The following is a 16,605-nucleotide window of genomic DNA, read 5'->3' on the forward strand; positions in this document are numbered from 1 at the left end:
TGTTGTACCTTTCTCCATATATTACCACCAAAATGGAATAGGCAGCCTTTGAATTTCACTCCATTGATGTTCAATCGTATACTTTTGATCGTTGCTATTTCAAAGTTGCATAATATATATTTTAATGTGGTCTTGAACCCCTAGTCTGACAGCAAACAGAAAACACAATAAATACTACATGGCATTATACACCTTCAGTGACTTTTTACTCATTAAACAGTATAGTAAGGGGACAGATTTACTATATCCCACATACCTCACAAAGCTGTGAATGCTATATAGTTGACTACAAATCAGCCCTTTATAAAATAATGTTCCATCCATTAGCCAAATGGTGACACAGCTTAGATCGAATAAGTTGTTTACAGTGCTAAATACAATTACAGTACTGTCACCTCTGACATCTACTACTCTCTACTCCAAAAATGTACCCGTCTTAATAGGGTAGTCTTGTACATTTAAGGTGTGAAGATTTAAATCTGGATTGCTTGTTACTGTGGTCTATTTTCTTCATACTTTTCTCACTTGTTGCAATAAAGTTCATCTAGTGGCAAGATCAGGAGTTATATCTATTATAGTGGAAGCTAATGTATCTTCCACTAGAAGACAGGCTGAAACTCTAGATACTTCAGCCCTGTGTTTTAATTCACTACACAAATGATACTTCTCCTGCTCTGATAGGTCACCAGCATGATTATGACACACAGATTTCACAAGTTGCTCATTGGTAGGTACAGTTAATGTTATCAACCTACCTTTACACTTCATAGCTGACTTCCACTTGCAGCACCAATACTTTTTTACATTTTCAGTTTGTTCACATAGCTTATATACACACATATATATGTGGGTACACTTGAGCTTGAGCGTTCAGTGTTGTACAGTTCAATATTATCTTACTACTGGATTCTGTGCTTTCATGATTGTGGTCTCAAAATACTAAAATTTGAGATTCAAGTGTACCCACATATATATGTGTGTATATAACACATAACTTTCTATGATGAGGATTTTGTTCTGTTTTTGTGAAGTAGTTGTTTCATAAATGGTACCATCACTTCCCATTGGGGGGGGGGGGGGTACATTGCAGTAGCCATTTTTCTGTTTGTACATTGTACATTTTTAAAGTGATAGAAGGTATTTATATCCTGCTGATGAAATTGTAACATTCAAGATAGAGTAGTTATGAGATTCTGTGCTTTCATGATTGTGGTCTCGAAATACTTAAATTTGAGATTTCAGTATTTTGAGATTACAAAGTGGACCCATATGTGACACTGCCATCCCAGCAAGCTGGAATTTTGTAAATAATCAAATGTCATTTGTGACTACCAACATGATTCATATGCCTGTCTTACAAATGTAAGATAACTATATGTTATGCTTAAACTACTGGTGTAGAAGTGTGTGTTGAACAGGGTTTGTACAGTACTGAGCTTCAAGGATTTGTCTACAGGTACCCTACTGGAACAGAACAGAACAGAAATGTATATAAACTATATACCTTTGCAGATGTATGTTTTAATAGTAGAAGCTGGAACATGCAGAGTTAACTTACAAAACTTCAAGAAAATAAGTTGAAATTAAAGTGTTTTAAGATTGTGTTATCTCTCAGTTTCAGTGAGTAGACACAATGTATAGAGCTAGAGGTTTTTCTATTGTCTTGGAGAGAAATAATTACTAGGTCTAAATTGTAAAAGTGTTTAACTGTTTTATGACTTCCAGTTCTCAGCAAACATTTGAGAGATATGTCTTTTTAACACAGAGATGTTAGTTTCTGTTAGCCTGGGAACTGAAGGCAGGTAACAAAGAGTGATGCCATCCAAGTTGACCCAGCAGTAATGTTTGATATTAATTTAAGAACCTTCTCAGAGAGACACTTTGCATTGTGTGTTTTGTCTTGGACTTAGCAAGAACATCCACTCATCTGTATTTGCCTTGCTCTGTAAGTAAAACTTAGAGCATAGTATCTTTCTTAGATATAGAAACAAATATAGTAAAGATTAGTTTAGATGTTTTCTGTATTTATTTGAGACTGTCCTGCAATGTTGTTTTAAAGAAATTCCTGTCATTCTGAACTCTGTTGTTACTGTGCTGATTGAGTATTGTCTTGTTCTTTTATTTTTTATTATTAAATATATTTAAAAGTATCTTTGTGGTTGATATTTGTGAGACATATTTAGACTCCTACACTACTTGTATATGTATTTGGTGACACTGTGCAGGCCACTCCTAAATAGCCTTGCAAGTCTTGGTCACACCATTTGGATAATAGTAACATTACACTGTAGGATTGACCACCCTTTGTAAAGGCCTTTTAGTACCTGATAAGTAGGGGTTCTGGTGGCAGTAATAATGACCTTATGGTACCTTATGGTCTGGGCAAAAGAGGGCATAGCTATTAAACCTGTGCCAGCCTTTCCCAGGTGTGTGTTTGTGTATAAATCACATCTAAAAGTGGGCAGAGACATGAAGCACTGGTTGAACAGAGAAAGTGTTGGGAGGACTTAACAGTGGGGAGTGTTATTGGGGATCTGGAGAAAGAGGGACAAAGCAGCCCCAGACTGACTGTGATATCCGTGTGCTCGTAAGGGAAATTGTACATTACTGTGTGTTTACTTGTAATCCTCCAATTGTGTACATCCCTACATCCGTTACTGTTGCCCATGGTGAGGATTGAGGATCCTTGATTACTGGGCTAGTGCAGGGGTGTCACACAATATATACATACACACACACACACACATATATATATGTGTGTGTGTGTGTGTGTGTGTGTGTGTATATATATATATATATATATATATATATATATATATATATATATATGGGTCTACTGTGTTTGGTCAAAAACACATTTGGTCAAAATTCAGATAGGTGAGCACACTTGGCTGAAAGCTCACTTCACTGAAAACTCATTTCGTCGAAAGTTATATATGGCCCCTTCACCACTGCAGTGTGATCCTGGAGTTAGAATATAAAGTAAGGGGGTGTGGGAGGTGCAGCCCCCCCCTAGATTAGGGGGTGTGAGAGGTGTAGCCCCCCACATAGTTTGAGTATATATTGTCTTGTGGAAAGACTTGTTAATTGCAGTTTTCAATATCTTTGTCTATGGTTTAAAACATTTAGAATAGATGGGTGGCTATACAGTGCAGGGGTGTCAGGCTATATATATATATATATATATATAGAGAGAGAGAGAGAGAGAGAATGATTTTTAACTTCTAATGACATTGTAACATGGTGCAGATATATTCTGTATTTCTACTGCTTTCCTTGCAATAATCATTTTTCCTCTACCTGCCACTAATGAAAGCTGAGTAAAATGCAATATTCCAGGCTGTCACTACCAAATAAGAAACCTATAAGTGATGCCTAAGTATGAGAAGTCATATCGTTCCAGAGATAAAAATGTCTGGTTTCTGAGATACATATAAGTATGTCTACTGATATAAAGACATACATTTTCTAAGCATGTACTGTATATTCAAACCTGAGTAAAAGTCATACATCTTCTGAGTGGAAGCCAGGTATAATGTAGCTTGGAAGTCTGACACATCCTAGTGGTCATGCAGGCCTATTTGGTTTTCATACAACTTCATGACATATCTCTATATGGTGATAATTTCTACTAATTTTCTGTACAGCATTCTTAAATACTCAGGTATAAATGTACGTTAGGTTGTGTTTTTGGCTTGATAATTAATGGAACTGCTGTTTGCTGAATTTTCGAGTCACTATTCACAATTCTTGAGGAAATGACTTTTTACTGCACATATTTCAGAATTAATGTTTCAGATGGTTGAATAATTGGAGTTTAATAGAAAATGTATAGTAGTTTTAGTTCTGAGGATCCCGATGTATTAATAGTGCTGTTTGTTTTGTGGGTATGCAGGAGGTCCAGCAGAGTGGGGTCTGACAATGCCTTGTGTGCAGGCAAAGATCTCCCCTCAACAGCCTGTAAGAGACAAAATACATATATAGGACCTTGGTGTTGTCTGCACTGGATATGTTACTTACACACTGTATTTGTTTAGTGAGGAAACTCTGTGACTGTTCTAATTGTTCGATATGCCTGGATAGGTACACACCAAAGGGGCCACTGTACTCAATGATAGGTCTGACAAATGCTTAATACGGTGGAAGAATTACTTCCTTGGATCTACATGCAATACATTTGTTTAAAAGTTGCACAACATAGAATGATTTTCTCAGTACTGTAGAGACATGATGGTCAAAGGCTAGATTACTATGTGTCTCACCAAGTCTCTGACTCCTGGGTCAGCTTTTAAACTCTCAGAGATGTGTTGCCAATATGATACCAAGGGTGAATGACTTCCCGAAGGATAATATTATGCACTTTTTGGAATTTAGTTTTACCAAGGCTCTGACACCATTTGTTTGTCTCTGTCAGCCCTTCCTAGAGAACATTTGTGTCAGTGGGAGATTCAATGACAGCTGCTATCTTGCAATTATCTGCAAATTTAGTCAGCCAGAGGCCACTGATATTGGTCCTGACTTCAGAGAATTAAATGTCAAAACATTACCAGGACCGATCCCTAAGGGATGCCACTTGTGATTGGCCTCTTTACAGATATGGACATCCTACCCAACTATCTCTGGGAATATTTGGGGCTATCAAAAAGTAGTACAGAATCAGATAACCTATGTATTAGATTCTGGAGGAATGCAAAGTGCACTAATTGGTTCACTAAGAGAGTAGCTGATGCATGGAACAGGCTACCAAATTACATTAACGCAAACACTAGATTAGATGTGTTTAAGATCAGCCTGTACACATATTATGGGAACAACTGTTTTAGTATATTGCCAGGCTAGAAGGGCATTATTGCCCATACTTGAAATATCTGTATGCATGTATATATATATATATATATATATATATATATATATATATATATATGTATATTTGTATCAGAAAAGCTCAGTGTATTTGTTTCCTTTAAAGTAAAGTAAAGGTGTAAAGAAGTCTTAAATAACGAGAAAAATCTAAAGAAAAATATACATATATATTTAGGATCAAACTCATGCAGACCCAGACCTCCAGGGCAAAGCTTCTGTCTAGTTATATAAAAACATTGCAGATTTCTCACTGTGTGTCTTAGTATTGCTTGAGGGTGACTGTGCTTCAATCTAATCATCCGTGCACTTAAATTAACTCATGTTGATCTATCATATCAAGTAAATAGGGTGTGAATGTGGTTTCAAATATCACACAATACACACAGGGTAAAGAAGTGATTCTTTTCATTTAAAATCTTCATTTGATCTTAATATGGTCATTTGCCATACTCTTTTTGTCATCTTATTTTTCATCATATGATCTTAGTTAGACTACTTATTTGGTAATTTGACCTAGTTTAATTTTATATGAAGTTCAGTTGTCCTAATGAAAGTGCTGAAATACTAAATAGTTTTTTTTTCAATAGTTTATTCTTATAGGAGAGTTTGGTTTAGTTTATAATACTATGTGATGAAAAGGCTGAAGATGAAATAAGTAGAGCAATTGTTATACAGCCTGGACAAAAAAGAAAAAAAAACACTTTAAGGGAATTAGGTCATGAAGTAGGAGGGGCAATCCTTTATACACACCACAGCATATTGCATTCAACTAAACCTGGTAAGTCAGTTACTCAACTGAAACAGCTTATTGAAACCTTGTCTGGGAACAAAGAGGAAGGGATGGTCACCTTTATTAGTGTTCAGAAAACTGTACTCCTGTCCAGGCTGTTAGGGTCCAGTTAAACTGGTGAACAGTGGCTTAGTGATTCTGACTGTACCAATTTTTGCTCAGATGTGAAGGCTGATGAATATCACATGCTCTTGGTCTGTAAAGGGTTAAAGAGTATATGGGTAAAAGTAACCAGATTACTGATGAAAATCTTGCACAAATATTTCCTCTTGAGGTCAAGGCTTAGGTATTGCGGGAATATTTATATAGTGAGGACTTGAGCAGTATTCATAAAGAATAGCTCTTAAAAATGCCAGCCATCTCCCAACTATACCTAGCTTCAAATTGGGATGACTGTCTTACCAATAATATCAAATGTTGAAAGCTTTTTATTAAGAAATCCATAAGGGTGCTTTATGTAGAGAAGGTTAAAAGAAGTGTAGAACTAGATCTCATTCCTTGTGGAAGCAGGTTAACATCTACCTGCTGTTCAGGTGGAAGAGTGTACATACTTGTAACTATTGTGACAAAACGTGGTACTACCAGCACAGCTAGCTAGAATTTTGTAAATAATTATATGTCATTTGTGAATATCAAAATAATTTATGTAAGATACTTCTGTTACAAATGCATTAGAACTGTATGTCATGTGTATATCAAACTGCTCTGTACAGATGTTTATGTTGAAATGGCATTTGTAAAGTGCTTGTCCTTAAAATGTATCCACAGTGTGCCTCACTGGAATAAAACAGAAATGTGCATGCACCATTGTAACTGTTTAAATGTATATGTTAACAGAGGAAACTAGAGGGTTAACCTCTGTCCAGCAAACTTTAGAAAAATATATGAAATTAAATTACTTTATAGGCTAGGCTATAGAGACTACCTGATAGGTTTCAAGGCATCCAGAAATATAAAGTCTGTACTAGGAAGCTTTCTGTATTGTCTTGGGGGTGAACTAATTGCTACTCTGAAATCATAAAGGAATGCAATTGTTTTATGACTACCAGCATCTGCCAAAGATCTGAGCAAAAGCCATTGTATGAGTATTTTTACAGGTATATGTTAAATACTGCCAGGGAACTAAAAGTCAGATGACCAGAAATTATGTCATTCTGCAAGCTATCCCCAGCAGTAATATTTTAGATATTATTTTGAGAAGTCTCTGAGTGAGACAGGGCATTCCGCATTCTGTCTTGGACCTGACAACAAGAACCATACACCACATCATCTGCCTTGCTCGAATTAAATAAGTTGCTATGATATAGTAACTCTCTTAGATTCAGTCAGGAATATGGTGAATCTTAGTTTAGATGTTTTTCTTTACTTGGGTGAGCCTATACTGGAATGTTATTTTAAATATGTCCTGTGGTTTTGAACACTGATGTCACTATGAATATATATTTAGTTTTGTCGTGTTCTTTTATTTTTTATTAAATATGCTTAAACCTTTCATTGTGGCTGATCTGTATAGAGATATTTAAGTTTTAAGAGTGGTTACATGTTTATTTGGTGACACTGTGTGGGCCACTCCTAACAGCCTTGCTCTTGATCAAACTACCATTTCTATTAGTATTAATATTACACAGTAAGACTGGACACCCTTTGTTGAGGACCCTAAAGAGCTTATAAGGACTGACTGGTGGCAGTAGTAACTACCTTTTAGTCTGGGCAGAAGGTGCATAGCTAGTAAACCTGTGCCAGACTTTCCCAGGTGTATGTGTGTGTATGTTTGTGTGTGTGTGTGTGTGTGTGTGTGTGTGTGTGTGTGTGTGTGTGTGTGTGTGTGTGTGTGTGTGTGTGTGCGTGTGTGTGTGTGTGTATAAATCAAACCTCAAAGACTGTGTGTGTGTGTGCGTGTGTGTGTGTGTGTGTGTGTGTGTAAATCAAACCTCAAAGAGTGTGAGTGTCAGCTAACTGGGCAGGAACACGAACTACTGGTTGGACAGAGAGGGTGCTGGCGGTCTTGGCTTGGTCACTCAGCTCAGATATAAACTCTATAGCTGTGTCAATGGGGAGTCTTACTGGGGATCTGGAGAAAGAGGGAGACACCGACTCTGGACTGAATGTGGTCTCTTAGTGCTCTTAAGGAAAACTGCACTTGATGCAGAGATCTGCATCTGGAAATACTGTGTGTGTACTTGTTATCTTCCCAGAGAACCCCCCCCCCCACAGGTTCCAGTGGCAAGGATTGAGGCTCATTGATTACTGGTCCAGTAGAGGGTCATCAAACCTATGCTAATTCATTACTGCCTGCAGATAAAGCAGAACTACAAACAATAGTATCTTTCAGGGAACAAGGAGACAAAGATACCTTAAGCAGGACTGGTAGCTTCTTGTAAAAGCTGAAGGTCACAGTTATAACAAATTACAGTCTTAAATTTGTTAAATAAAATTTACCTCAGGAGATACTGAATGCATATAGTGTTTCCTGTTAAAATATGGAAAATCCAGGGTGAGCTCTCTGGCAATCTTTAATTCGTAATAAAAATAAATAAATAAATAAATGAAAATATGGGGACCTTGTTAAGAACAGAATCATACTTTCCGTAGCTTGGGGAGTATGAGAAGCCTAAGATATTAATAAAATGAAACATATTTCTGACACCCATTAATTCAGGAAATTGTTTAATATGAAACTGCATAAACTGCACACTTAAAAATCAGATTGGACTCTACAACGTAACATTATTATTGAACTAGAATCAGAAACATTCACAGACGTACAGTGCTCTAACATTACTAATCAGCAAGGGTTTGATGCTTAAAGCAGTAAGAACAGCATACAAATAAGAATATGGCATCCTCTCCATCTTGTGATGTCACATGTTTTGAATTTTCAACATTTTTTATTTTGCAATGCAATCTCTGTAGAAGAAAATCTGCTCAGTAATTGGGAAAAAAAACCCTGTGGCATCTTACAGTACCTAATCTTCACAGGTGGTTTGATACAGATCTATGACCAGCAGGAAGAAGCAAAATAGAACTACAGTTAGCAAGTGAGTCATCCGTAAGGATTACATGATCGCTGAAATTTTACAATGACTCTATAACGTATCTTTTTATCAGTAATGCATATTAATACAGAGATAATACTACAGACATTGCAGTGATGAGACCCTTGCCAGAAGACTAGCACTACTTTTCTAGACAATGAGTCCATTTCTAATTTACAAATGTACTGAGCAAAATGAAAGGAAAAATCCATTCTGAGTACCACTCAAGTATTTCACCCTGTATTTATGTACACAAAAAAAAACACACAAGGGGCACTGCAGAAAAGAGTACCTACAGAAATTTCTAAGGAACATGATTCAGAAAAATGACAGTAAAGGACTAAGAAATTACACACGAGGATCCTATAAACTTGAACTGTACTTGCATCTCACTGTTTTATTGCATTTCACGTTACTGCACCTTAAGGTGTGCCTTATACTTTTGTTTAAAATGCTTGCAATTCAGAAATATTTTGCCAAAGTGCTTATATACAAAGTACATTATTTCTCAATATTTAATGGAAGCCACCACTCATATTCTAGCAGGTAATGTGTTTATGCCAATAAATCATAGATATTGCAGAAATGTCAAAGAAATTTAATTAAAATAATAAATTCTGTGTCTTTTGTCACAGTGAAAACTTTGAAGCAGGAAATGTAACTTTACAAAAAGTCATGCTAAGGCACAGCTGCAGAACACTGATAAAGCAGTGGTTTGGGAAAAAAAATGCATAACTGGTGAATTTTGGATTCCACTGATTAAAATACAGCAGTAAAGTGTTTGCTATTAAAAGTACAGATCTAATGTGTTAGAGGTATGGGACAGCATAGATTCTGAAGTTCCTGAGAAACAAAAAGCTATACTTGGGAATGCCAGTTTCAAAATTCCACTTTCAGAATACACAGTACTTAAAAGCAGAGGCAACATTTCTGTTATTACTGTGTTTAAAACAAGCAAAAGTTTCATTGTTTCAGTGTCATCTGTCAATTTATTTGTATTTACACCTTCACATTTCTAGCTCTGTGATCCTTAATAGCTAAGACACAGTGGCAGGATTTTTACTAAGAATGAGCTAAAGCATTTCCCCTGGATGAGCAAAATATGTTACATACAACTCCTTAAAGGACAATTCTGAGATTCTGATCAGTTCAAGCACATGTATATGCACCATACTAATTGACATAAAGAAGAGGGAATTGCACCCAACAAAAAGAAAGCTTATTAAAGTTTCATAGTTTATGGTGAATACCATAAGAATGACATTGGGGGTCTTTCCCAGTTTGTTTTGGTGCAAATGAAGGGCATTCTGAGTGTGGCTATAAATATATTCTGCTATCATGATCTGTTTAGTTACAGATGAGTGAGCAAAAGATTAATTATCACTGTCCTACAGTGTAGGCTGGCATTTCTCCAGGACAGCACCAACACATGCATCAGCTAAAGAGCTTAGCTGTCCCAGACTCCAAATCTGCTGCACAATGAGGCTTTGAAAGCAACGATGATTTATAGGTTTATGTAAAACAGCAGCACAACAGTGTCAAATGGCAGGAAGAAATAATCCTTAAACTTCCATTAGCTATGTAAATTAACAGCAAATGTGCACTTCAGGTGTAGATACTTTCTGAACAAACACTGGCTCACCAGTAAATTGTTGTCAGGCATACGATGATCATTACAAATGGTGATCTGATTCACTCTGAAACTTGTTTCCAGAAGTATTTTATGTTATGAAGATAACAATGCAACACAAAGTTTCCTAAATCACAAATGTGTGCTTCTGTAGCCTTAGTCATTGCAAAAAAATAAATAAATAAATATCCTTGTAAAGAAAAATATAGGTAATTCCAGTTATATTTTACAATAGTCTCGATTATTTACTACCACACCACATAATGCATTTATACTAACATGTCTGTTCTACACTGCTGCTGCTGTTTCTCAGATTGTGCAACCTTATATACATGCTTTAACTGATAAATGTTCTCATCACAAATTATGCTTACCACATCCATTCTAATGACTTATATCAAGTATTTTCCTTCTGCCTGAAATCTTCCCTATTTGGATCCATCAAAAAGGCTTTCTGCTTGATAAAACTAACTTTTTATGTCTTCCTATCTTGATCTTCATGAGTATGACAAAATTCAGAAAGATGAAACCCATTCTACTGATACGAACATTTTGAAACTACAACCTTGCAAATAGGCTAGGTAAAATGCTGGTCAATCACTAAAAAAAAAAAGTCTTTAGACTCAGAAGAAGACCTCTACACAGCATTGTGTGTGTGTGTGTTTCATACGTCTCAACTGTCCAGATTTTCACAGAATGTCCAGAATTTTGCCTCATATTTTTTGTCTGTTCCTCATAAAATGTGTGTTTTTTCTGGATTCTTGTGTCAAATTAATGAGGAATGAATTTATTAAATAATGCCAGGCATTTGAGTTTCAGACATCATATCATTCAAAAATGTATGGTAACACAAGACCTTTTATTCCATCAACTTTCTAAATTTATAAAAGCAATATTTAAAATATGTCCTTATTTTTGGGGCTTTGTCTCTCAATTATTTTTGGCTATGTCCAGACTTCGTTGTGCTAAGAAGTTGAGAGGTATAGTGTGTTTATATTGAAAAACTCCTTGCACCCATAAATACACAGGTTCAACCCCAATACCACACACTCTTTGATTTTACATGTGACAAACACAAATACTGCCAGCCCACCTATCTGGAGTTTTGTAAATAATTCTATGTCATTTGTGAATATTAATATGATTTTTATAGAAATGTAACAGAAGGAAATACTGCCAGCCCCAAAATAATCACATGTCATTTGTGAATATCAACATGATTCATATACTTGTCTTACAAATGTAAGAGAACTATATGTTATGTGTATATTAAACTACTGGTACAGAACTATGTGTTGGACAGGGTTTGTACAGTACTGAGCTTCAAGGATGTGTCCACAGTGTACCCTACTGGAAAAGAATAGGAATGTATATATACCTGTGCAATTGTATGCTTTAATAATAGAAACTGGAACATACAAAGGTAACTTGCAAAACTTCTAAAAATAAGTTGAAATTAGGCTGCTTTACGATTGTTATAAAAGTTAGTTTCAATGTAAGAAGGAGACAGGCTGTCTAGAACTAGTTTGCCTTCTGCATTGTTTTGTAAGTGTTTTATGGTTTTATGTCTTTTAGCAACAGCAAAGATCTGAGAGATATGTATTTCACACACAAATATGTTAAATTCTATTAGTATCTATTTAGCCTGGGAACTGAAGTTAGGCCACAAAGAGTGATAATCACCCAAGCTAACCCAGCAGTAACATGTGATATTAATTTAAGAACTCTCTTAGAGAGATACTGTGCATTTTGTATTTTGTCTTGGACCTAGCAAGAACATCCACTCATCATCTGCATGTGCCTGTCTGTAAGTAAGAGTTAGGGTACAGTATTTCTCTTAGATATAGATAGGTACATAGTAAAGATTAATTTAGATGTTTTCTGTATTTATTTGAGACTGTCCTGCAATGTTGTTTTAAAATATTTCCTGCGGTTTTGAACTCTGAAATAACTCTGTTTGTTTATTGAGTATTGTCTTGTTCTTTTATTATTTATTAAGTATATTTAAACCTATCTTTGTGGCTGATATTTGAGAGACATATTTAAACTCTTAGCATACATGCATATCTATTTGGTTACACTGTGCAGGCCACTCCTAACTAGCCCAGCTATTGGTCAAACTACCACTTAGATTAATAGAGACATTACACAGTAGGACTGGACATCCTTTGTTAAGGGCTTATAGTAGCTGATAGGGGTGGCTGGTGGCAGCTGGAATTACCTTATAATCTGGACAAAAAGGGGCATAGCTAGTAAACCTGTGCCAGCCTTTCCCAGGTGTGTGTGTGTGTGTGTGTGTGTGTGTGTGTGTGTGTGTGTGTGTGTGTGTGTGTGTGTATCAATCAAATCTCAAAGTTTGTGAGTGTTAGTTACTTGATCAGGGACACGAAGCACTGGTTGAACAGAAAGGGTGCTGGAGATTTTAGCTTGGCCATTAAGGTGAGATCCAAACCCTACAGTGTTGCTAGTGTGAGTCTTATTAGGGATCTGGAGAAAGAGGGAGAAACCAGCCCCAGACTGCCTGTGATCTCTGTGTGCTCTTAAGGGAAACTGCACCTTACTGTGTGTGTGCACTTATCATCCTCCCATTGTGTACCTCCCCTAGCTGTTGCCAGTGGTAAGGATTGAGGCTTCTTGATTACTGGGCCAGTGCAGGGGCATCACAGTAAATATATAGCACCACTGCATCTGTACAACATCAGAAACCTGGAAATAAAACTATTCTCACATACTCAAGCATACACATTCTTGGAGTTGTAATACAGTAGTTTGGGGATGTGGAAGTGTGGGGCACTTTTACGCCTGCAAGAACACATTCCAGCTCAAGCTTAATGCCAAGAAATGTATAGTTATCCCCTTTGGAAAAAAACATGTACCCATGAATTACCACATAGGTGGCAGGACACTAAACATCGAAAGTGTGATGAGAGACTTAGGGACACAGGTGGACAGTGGTCTCACTTTCGATAACCACATTGCCACAACAGTCAGGAAATCTTTCTATGTGGCACACCTCATCACTAAGGGCTTTTCATCCAGAAAAAAGGAGGTCATTATCCCACTGTACTCATCCCTCATTAGACCCATTATAGAGTATAATGCCCCATTTGGTATGTACCTCACAAGACATCTGCAACAGCTTGAAAGGCCACAGAAATACCTCACTAAAAGAATCACAGGCCTAAAGCAGATGCCATATACTGACCATCTAAAAAAACTCCAGCTATACTCTGTGGCATATCGTCTACTCAGAGGCGATCTCTGCTTAACATACAAGGCCATGTCAAACCTTGAGCTGTTGGACATGCTCCACTTAAAGAAATCCCTATCCCTCAGAGCCACACACTCCAGGGATCTAAACTTTGTCATCACAATGAACAAAACATGCTGGAGGGATAGGTTCCTCACCCAGAGACTCCTCATACTCTGGAATAAACTGCCCATACATATCAAGCAGAGCGCCTTATTGGCCCTCTTCAAAAGGAACCTTGATGATTGGATGGGAGATAGGAAATTCACCCCGGGGATCATGCTAGACAGGGGCCTGGAGAAGTAAATATTGTGGGAAGAAATATCCAGGGAATTGTTATGGCTAGGCTTGCATAGGCCCTAGGGCTGATAGCCTAGTAGCAACCTATGAACCTAGGAACACCAGTTTAAATGAATGAAATGCAAGTGCACTATATTTTCAAATCACCAGTCAGTCACACGTTGGAGTATAACAGACTTTGTAGTTTACAATATTTGATATAGTGGGGGAAATCAGGATGTCTCTTAGCTTTTGGTTCTATTTCATTCAAAACTGGGGCTTTCATTTAGCCCTTAGCGTTATGAAAACTAGTGCAATGAACAGTGACACACTGGAAGGGGACAATTCAGATACACATGTAGTGTGACTGTGCTACAGAAGAAATATTGCAGCATTTATGAATTGCAAATAATTATATAAAGACATGCAAATGAGAGCTATATTTCCACTGAGAGTCATCCATATCAAAGTGATAATGGAGTAATTCAGTGATATAAACATCCAACATGAAGTGCTGCACTTCCATCTAATATGAATGCTGGGATTTTTCATCCTACTGGCGCTTCACTTGTGACAATACACTATGAATAGTAGCAGCTTTAGTAGAACCCCCAGTGCAGCTCCAGAAGCCAGTGCCATAATAGTCCATGTCCTCTACCTCCACAATGCTGATTAGCTTATTAGCAGCTAAAATACCATCATCTCTATTACTATAGTATTGTTGGCTACTACCGAGTGGGCAGAAAGTCCAACAGATATGTATCTCCTATACATGGAATCAATTGGAATTCTATAGACAGCCTACCCATGGTGACATGAAGGTTTGCGTAGCATTAGCCATCCTTGCTACAGAGACCTTTCAGCATTCGACATTAGGAATTTTGCAGGCATCAGCCTCACCAGTCATATACCAGTTCCTTGACATGATGCTGTGTTATGTTGAAAGGCATATGTAGTTTTCAAATCTAGCAGAGGAGAAAAACAACACTGCGATGTCATGTTATAACATAACCTTTTTCACTGATTTCCAGGAGACCACTGACTACATATACATTGTCATCAATGGCCTACCCTCTCCACATGGCATCCACTATATCATCTGGAAAGGCTTCCACTCTATCAATGCTATGTGGTGCAAAAAGCAGAAAGCATTATATGTAATGTGCCTGTATACCACATTGTCAGTTTCCAGGATCCCAACATCTTGCAGAATCATGGCCAATACAGCATTTTGTTTTGGTTGACTTACCACAGAGTCACCTAGTTGGTAGGTATACACATTGACAGGATCATAGGCCAGGAAATTCAGTTTACATTTATGGAGGCAGCAGGCTACATATAATACTGTCCACTGCTATGTGATGCAGGCATACCTCTCAACTTGGAAACATCAAAAATCTGCACAAGGCCCATGAAAAATAGGTACAAATCTGTACACTGGTTAACATCTAATTTGCATATATAATTATGTAACCCCACCCACTCCAATAGAATTGTGGGATACCAACTTTCAAATGCAAACTGAAGAACAGACAACCAAAATATGGCACCAGAGTCCCCCTGCAGCCATTCCAATGTCCCATTACCTGGCTATTTCGCCCCATTTACCATAACCACTAATGTATGCATACTGCTTTACTTCTACAATGATTATTTGGATTTTATTTTACATTTTACAGCACAGAAATGCAGAGACAGTAATAGACATCATCTGGTAAACAAAGCAATACTGTCTCACAATGAAAATAGGCTTGACATTAAAACTTCTCTGCCCTTGAAACTCACATTCATTGAAACAGCATTGAAACCCACACCACGTCCAAAGAAAATGCATCTGGCCAGTGGTGGATAAAGATTACCTTTGGGCAGTTTTCAAATCACTGACCCCTTGCACACAATACAATACACATACATGTGTTCTTTTCTTTATACACCTTCCTGACTTTATTAAATTATATTCCTTGTATAATACAACACACTTGTTAGAGCGCATTTTAAATTTATTGTTTGAACATTTTACCAGTAGGCTGTACTGTAGGCAATGAAACAAAACACATGAACCAATAATGAAAAAAACTGTCCAATTCAGAACATTTCCATTATAAAAGTCTACTTCCACACCTACACTATAAATAGAATGACAGTAATGTAAACCATAGACATCTTACTCAGCAGCTCGCACATATTTTCAATTTCATTTTTTTTTGGGGGGGGGGGGACAAAAGGACAAAAAAATCTGGACAAAGCTCAGAACATAACTCTCAACTCTTGGCAGAAAAAAAAAACATTCTCACTTCTCATCATAGCTCTCAACTCCTTCTCATCATAGCTCTCAACTCTTAGCACAAAATAAATCTGGACAAAGCTCAGAATGTGATACAGAGTGTGGTATATGTTATTTATCTCTACACAGAATAACAATAAATGTTGTTGTGTCTTTCGGCTTTTCCCGGTTAGGGGTCGCCACAGCAGAACTCCGGTCCGCTAATGATTAGCAGTCGATTTTTCCATGCCGAGTTGCCAGCCCTGACGCACAACCTTCAATGAAGGTATGCCCATTCATGCATGTCTCCACACACAAGACGCTCTAGCTGAGAATCGAACAGGACAATGTTTTACTGTGAGGCGACAACGCTACCGCGGCACCACCACCGCTGTTATACAGAATAACAATAAATAATTATTGTTATTCATGCTGCCATCTGCAGGCCAGACTACAAAACTAATGCTAGAGGTGCATGCTTTTTTCATTTAAATC

General features: G+C 37.2%; 1 protein-coding gene across 9 annotated transcripts in view; it reads right to left on the reverse strand.

Moving 5' to 3' along the window:
* The window catches only part of DMD (dystrophin), a 9,298,038-nt gene that overhangs the window by 7,541,826 nt on the left and 1,739,607 nt on the right, over positions 1-16,605 (reverse strand). The gene's annotated exons all lie outside the window — the stretch shown is intronic.

This window comes from Protopterus annectens, chromosome 5.part0 (assembly GCF_019279795.1).
Source record: "Protopterus annectens isolate FY-2018-M chromosome 5.part0, PAN1.0, whole genome shotgun sequence".
In the NCBI taxonomy this organism is placed as follows: domain Eukaryota; kingdom Metazoa; phylum Chordata; order Ceratodontiformes; family Protopteridae; genus Protopterus; species Protopterus annectens.